Source organism: Protomyctophum bolini (assembly GCF_963924005.1).
Source record: "Protomyctophum bolini genome assembly, chromosome: 6".
NCBI lineage: Eukaryota > Metazoa > Chordata > Actinopteri > Myctophiformes > Myctophidae > Protomyctophum > Protomyctophum bolini.
The window spans coordinates 8,736,366-8,743,500 of NC_137867.1; positions in this window are offsets into that span (position 1 = coordinate 8,736,366).

Here is a 7,135-nt window from a genome sequence, read left to right on the forward strand (position 1 = left end):
AGTAAAATACCACAATGTATAAATACTTAATACAAAGGTTTTCAAAGAAATTGGCTATTTTCATATAGACGCAGTATAAACTATTGCTTAATTGGTTAAAGTACGTTTTATAATTATTTCAATCTACAACGTACCTTGTGTAACGTTTTCAAATTATTGTAGTGTAGAGTAAAAAGGTACAATATAAGAAAGTCTGAAATGTAGTGGAGTAGAAGTATTGAAAAGTGACATCATGTACTCAAGTAAAGTACAGTAAAAAGTACAGTACTTTCCACCACTGCTTCTAGGTTTGACTAAAACTCCTCACACATTGATGGAGGTCATCATGACAGCTATATTTATGAAACTGAAGGCTGTTGAAATATAACAAAAGCTTTGATAATCTTGTAATTGAATTTGATCGGATGATCTAAATGTAAAGCTCATTTTGTAATCATGTATCTACTTTCTGGGTAGACTGATCAAGCATAATAGTCTGCGACTGCGTGTGCGTGTGCGTGTGCGTGTGTGCGTGTGCGTGCGTGTGTGTGTGTGTGTGTGTGTGCGTGTGCGTGTGCGTGTGTGCGTGTGCGTGTGTGTGCGTGTGTGTGTGTGTGTGCGTGCGTGCGTGCGTGCCTGTGTAAAAACAGAGATGTAGGGAACATACAACTGAAACCTTGTAATATCATTGTTTAATGTTTAATGCCTGTAGCCTACTTTGTGATATGACGAGGAGCTGAAATATAGCCACCTTGTGAAAGTTGCACAATGTGGCACGCTGTGAGCTTGTAAGATAAGTAAGCAGGTCAGAGAGACTTATGGCTCATACTGTACATATACTCCAGTTTTTGGTGATATAGGTTATCACCGTTTTAGGTGATAGCTTATCACCTAAAACGGTGATAAGAGTTGAGGCCGTCATACTCGCGGTGATGTCCTTATAAGGATTGACCCCGCCTCCCTGTGGTTTACCCAACTTCTAGACCAATGAGTGAACGGGGGTGATATAGCTCCAGAGTGAAAAGACTTGTCTGATAGTAAAAACAAAGAGATATGGGTCTGTGTCCGCGGTGATAGCTGATCATCACCGCGACTGACGTAAAAGCCAATTCGGATCGTGACGAATCATGACAATGAACACAATGTTTTGGGCCGATCAAATCATTAGAAAGAAGAAAAGAAAGTCAGGACACAACACTATTTGTTTTGTTTTTCGTCTTTATATAAAGTATTTGATCGGCCCCAAAATATTGCGTTCATTGTCATGATTCGTCACGATCCGAATTGGCTTTGTCCGCGGCGTAAACCGTCTTTAAATAAATTATATTAAAAGTGCCGATGGGAGAATGCATTGGGGCTTCCACTTCCTGGGCCACTCGCTTTTCTGAAAGGGGGCGGGACTGCGGCGCTCTATTGGCTATCACCAAAAAGTGGAGTATGTATATGAGCCATAATTCTCACTCAGTATGGGCCTGAATGAACGCGGGAGTAATGGTGAGTTCACATAACTAACGTACAATACCCAAAGGATGTTTAAGATTTTGTTCCCCTTATTTTTTCTAGTGTGAAACACCGTCCTATGGCAAAGTATATAAATCAGGCTTAACCATGTGGCGCTGACTTGAAGAAAAAAAAAAGGGCTCAAATTGAGCAGTTTTTATTAAGCCGTAAGTTGTTTATTGCGTGTACCACCACCTCAGGTGACTACATTGCTGGAAGAAAATGCAATTATTTTTTAACTGAGTTTTTTTTTTTTTAAAGCTCTGTCAATGCTACAATTTCTATTTGTCCGTAGCATTATTTACATGTATTTATTTATTTATTTATGTATGTATTTGCTTATTTATAAATTTGTTGGCCTATTTTTTTTATTTATTTTTTTATTGAATAATACAGTTTACTGCCGCCAATGACAACTTAACCCGCTGTTAAACCTAAAATGTTGACATTTTGATTCTGTTATTCTGTCCGAAAGTTAACTTAACTCTTTCATGTCAGTAGATGTTTGTGTCATTATAGTGGTGATATACGTGAACGTATTTGAAATGTTACATTAACTGATTGAGAAATGAATATTGAGCCGTTGTTTTCCCTGTCAGAAACACTGTTCTGTCCAACCACTGTTTATCCCAAACATGTTTCTTTTCTTTTCAAATTGTTTATTATTATTATTTTTTAGCTTGAGACCCGAAATATAAATTTGGGGGTCGATCTCCCCGTGACAAAATTGCAAAAAAATACAACGAAGCCCTATATTTCAATGATAGTGAAAACATAAATATTTAATTTAATTGTTATTTAGTTGTTGTTTTTTTTTATAATAATGATAATAATATAACAATTGTTTGTATGAAACATATAAAGAAAAGGATATTTAACCGTAACTCCAAAAATGGGTCCCGATCCATTGATGGGAACCACTGTTAAAGTACAGTATAATGAATCTAGTATATCTACTCTGTATCAGTGTATGTGTTCTTAAAGCGTTGTCGTGACTTATTGTCCCCTCTTTACCAGCAAACTGAGCTGAGTTCGCCAGCCGACGCACCAAACATTCATTCATTAGCTGTTGACCTGCAGTTAGCTTGTTAGCATGCTGTGTTATATATAGGGTCTATATAATGTGGTTGTATGATTATTATGGTTTATAATTGTGGCAACGAACAAACTGTATATGTTTAGAAACGCCAACTGCACAACAGCGTTAATCTGCAAAAGGTTGCTGAGCGCAGCTCGGTCCCCAACCCCCCCCCCCCCCCAAAAAAAACAACTACTGGGATTGTGCAAAATACACTATATATGGTAGAAGAAAACAAATATATTATAAATAGGCCTACTATTATATGTATAATGTTTACAGGTTAAATGAAATGTTATAATGTATATGTCCGGAGCATATACTGAATGGAATTAAATATATGCAGAGAGCAACAATGGCAAGGGGTGTGTGTGTGTGTGTGTGTGTGTGTGTGTGTGTGTGTGTGTGTGTGTGTGTGTGTGTGTGTGTGTGCGTGTGTGTGTGTGTGTGTGATCTTACAGCCATGTTGTTTATTGTTGTGTTGTGCTTTTTGGGATCATGCAATGACATGTGATGAATAAAGTTTGTGTGTGAATGGATCAAGTGGTTCTGCATTAATAATGTAATCTTTTATGATCTGATTATATAACATTCTGTATACGGCATATCCTATAAACAGTTTGTTGGAGGTATAGGTAGATTCCTTTTCAGGCAAACATGTCCACCGTAAGATGAACCTAAGTAGGCTAGAATGGGGTTTCTAGGTGTAAGTATGTAGCATGCCAAAGTTTGCGCTGTTGCCATTGAGAATGCATTGGGCGTTACGGTTTAAGTTAAATAACTCCGAAACTACAAAACATTTCAAAGTAAAAGGTTCCAGCATGTGTCTCCACAGTAAGCTGAATTATAAAAAGTGTGAATGGAGTTTCTAGGTGAAAGTGATTTTTTTGATGTGCCAAAATCTGCCATTGAGCCCCTAGAAGCGCCATTTGAGTCACCTAACTGTGGCCAATGATGTCCACTGAGGGGTGTGGTCAATGTGAAGGTTGGAAGGGTATTTAATCTGATCTCAATCAAGCAGCAGGTGTTGCTGACAAGAGGCAAACAGTTTTCAGACTGTGTTTAGGAGGCTGTTTGTGTCATTTACGTTTATTGCATTTATTTATATTATGTATGCTGTAGTGACTATATAGCAGAAACAGATAATAAATCCTCATTATACCAACTCTACGCACATGTTTGGACATCACTTCCTGGAGCACACGTCTTAACTACAACCCCACTGTCGGCAACCAGTAGTGCCACAAATGTATAGGATTCGGGCGCTACATTAGGTCTGAAAACTGCCTTTTAGTTCTACACTTGTTTATAGGAAGCAAGTCAAACGAGCTGGGTTGTTTGAGAAGAGGACATTGGACACAGTACACACAGACAGGGCGTGTGTGTGTGTGTGTGTGTGTGTGTGTGTTTGGCGTGGAGTGGACGGATCTGCGGTGGAGAGCCAGCAGCTACAAGCAGCTGCTGTTTGGGAGGTGGTCGGTTTGAACCCGGAGCTACAGCCAGGGGGCGCTCACCGGGGGACGTCGGCAGCACCACCGCAGCAGCAGCAGCGAGCCCAGCACCAGCAGTGGCGATCGGTGATCAAAACTGACGGGGCGTTCAAGTGTGTGGTATGATTCAGTGGCACATGGCCGCCCTCCCGCTGTTACAATCTTAAGTCTCATGCATTGAACACACTTTAACAGACTTTGCGTGTTTTGGACAAGAGTCACAAGACTGTAACATGGATGACTTGTGGGATGATGAACCTCCACTGAATATTCAGAAAATAATTGACTACCATATAGACAAATGTATTTTCAAGCCAATCGGGACGGGTGGTTGTAGCCTATATGGCCCAAATTGCCATGATGATGTCATCATCATATTTGATAGTGAGAAGAATTGTGTTGCTTCTCATGACTGTGACAAAGACAACGGGGCTGAGGCTCTGAGTCTGAGCACACATGTGGAGGAGGAGCTCGCTCACCAGGCTGGGGCACCGAGGCCACAGGAGATGCAGGCAGAGCAAGATGCCATGATCAGCTGTATAGCTTGGCTGAAGAATCAGCTGCCAGAAAAGTGGTGAAAGGGCCACTTATAGTGCCAAGTCTCCAACTCCAGTTCCAGCAGAAAGGCCATCCTTCTCTCCCGCTCCAGCCAAGGCCGAGAAGGCAGCAGCTCCACAACCCAAGAAGACTGGCCCCAGCAGCGCTGAGCTTGAGGTCAAGAGCCTGGTATAGCAAAAGACACTCTGATCCAGACCTGCGGCTAAAGGGCCCTGCAAGAAGATGAAGGCCAAGAAGCCTGTTGCCAAGAAGATGGCAGCTACAGGCTCAAAGGAGAGAAAGAGAGGAAAATGGCAGAGCAAGAGAAAGAAAAGATGGCAGAGCTCAAGAAAGGGGAGAAAAAGAAGATGGGAGAGCTCAAGAAAGAAACGGATAAAAGCAGAACATGCCTGAGTTTAAGCAGATCTCTGACATTCATTCAGCCCCTCTCTAAAAATCTGCTTGTGTAAAACTATTTGAGTTGAGTTTTGAAATGAATATGATTTATTGCTTAAAATGTATTTTGTTTTGTTCATTGCATTTTGGGTTTTAATGGCTCTTTGTATTTTTATGTTTTTGAATTGCTCTGTTTTCACACCAGTAGCAATTAGGGGTGGGTGTGTAAGCGCCATTTGAGTCTCCCAATTGTGGCCAATGATGTCCACTGAGGGGTGTGGTCAAGTTCAGGTTGCCATAGTTACAGGGAGGGTATTTAACCCTGTCCCTAATGAATTGCAGGTGTTGTTGATAGGAGGCAAACTGTTTTCTGACGGTGCAGACAGGGACTGTTGCATTCACCACGTTTTGACTGTTTGTTACTTATGTTATTTGCATTCAAAGTATAGGATTTTGTAAGGTAAATAAATACAATTTAATATCCACTCTACGAACATTCTGGACCTCAGTTCTTTCAGCACACGTCCAAACTTCATCCTCAACCGTCGGCAGCCACAGTAGCACCTAATATATGGATTTAGGCGCTACAGTCTCTAATATGTGTCAACAAAATGAAACGATAATTTTGAACCTGGCTTTATCCGATCTTCAGATTTATCGTCCCGAAATGTATGCAAATTAGCACATATGCCTAATTTTCATATTTAAACATATAATTTCAGAAAACTTGTAATGCAAAAAATCTTAGTTTTAATATAAGTAATCAACTGGAGAAGTGTCATTGTGATAGCTATTATTTAACTTTTTTTCCCTATTCACCGTCTCACCTTAATAACTGGAAAAGAGAACAGCAGATGGCAGTATAGCGTCATTGAACAGAGAGATTTTATCCCCTTTGCGAACTGCAAATATCAGGGAAACATGCGCAAATCTGCGTCGTCATGGCAACGCGTTTTTGTTTGTGCATGACGACCGTCAGTTTCATCAACAAAGATAGTCATAACGTTTTTGTTGATGGAACGTGGTGTGACGTCAGAGCAGAGACACTTATATATAAAGGCGAAGATGAGTATTGTTCAATAAACACTCACACTTAGCTGAAGTGAAAACAAATCCGGATATAATCTTTTCGTCTTCAAGAGTCGCAATATGGGACGCAGAAAGGCCACCAGGAAGCCAGCAGCACCCAAGAAACAACAGATGGGTCTGGACACCCTGTTCACCTGCCCATTCTGTAACCACAACAACTCCTGTTCTGTCACAATGGATTGGACTCGAAATGTGGGAGTTATAACGTGCTGTGTTTGCATGGAGGCGTACCAAGCTCCTATACATTGTCTGTCAGCGCCAGTGGATGTTTTCAGTGAGTGGATAGATGCCTGTGAAGAGGCCAATGCATAGTTCATATAGCCCCTCTCGGCACCCTTCAACCAGGTCACTGTGCATTTCTTCCACGCGCCATACCCTCCGTCCAGGCCGTGCTGCGGCCTGGTGGTGGTGGTGAGATGTTTCAAAACCATAGGAGACAACGGAAACGTGGGAGACATTTAATTTGGCGCAGATGCCGTTAAGTATTTTGTTTGACCGTTTTGGCTTCTCTCTTTCTCATGAGGAAGAGAGAAGCGCAATAAGGAAGTGCACTTCCTTATTGACTTCCCATTGTACCGCCTCCCGCACCGAGTTTGCGTCCCTACGTTCCTGCCTCTGATCTGCTCTGTCTCAGAACATGTCCTGATCTTGAAGAACAATATTATAGGCTATCTGCTGGAGACAGAAGAAGCAGAGCTGCATAATTATGTATTTCATATTTCTCCTTAATGGTGTTTATAGGACTGACTGCTCAGAGAGCGGTCACTACCCTTGCAGATTAGTACTGCAATTCTGGAAAAACTGTAAATAATGTAAATGTCAAATGTGATTTTACCATGTAAACATGTTTTGGAAATGGTCAATTAAAAAAAAGAGAAAACAAAGACAAGATGCATTTTTATCTTTAAAGCAACTACATTTTACTATATGTCAAATACCTTTGAGCTGTTGAGTGGAAATAATAAATACAAGAAGGCCCCCCCAATCCCCATTAGGCCTATGTGTTTCCTAGAACTGGAGGTAGGCCTATATATTAACATTGTGAATCACATCTTGATGACATCAT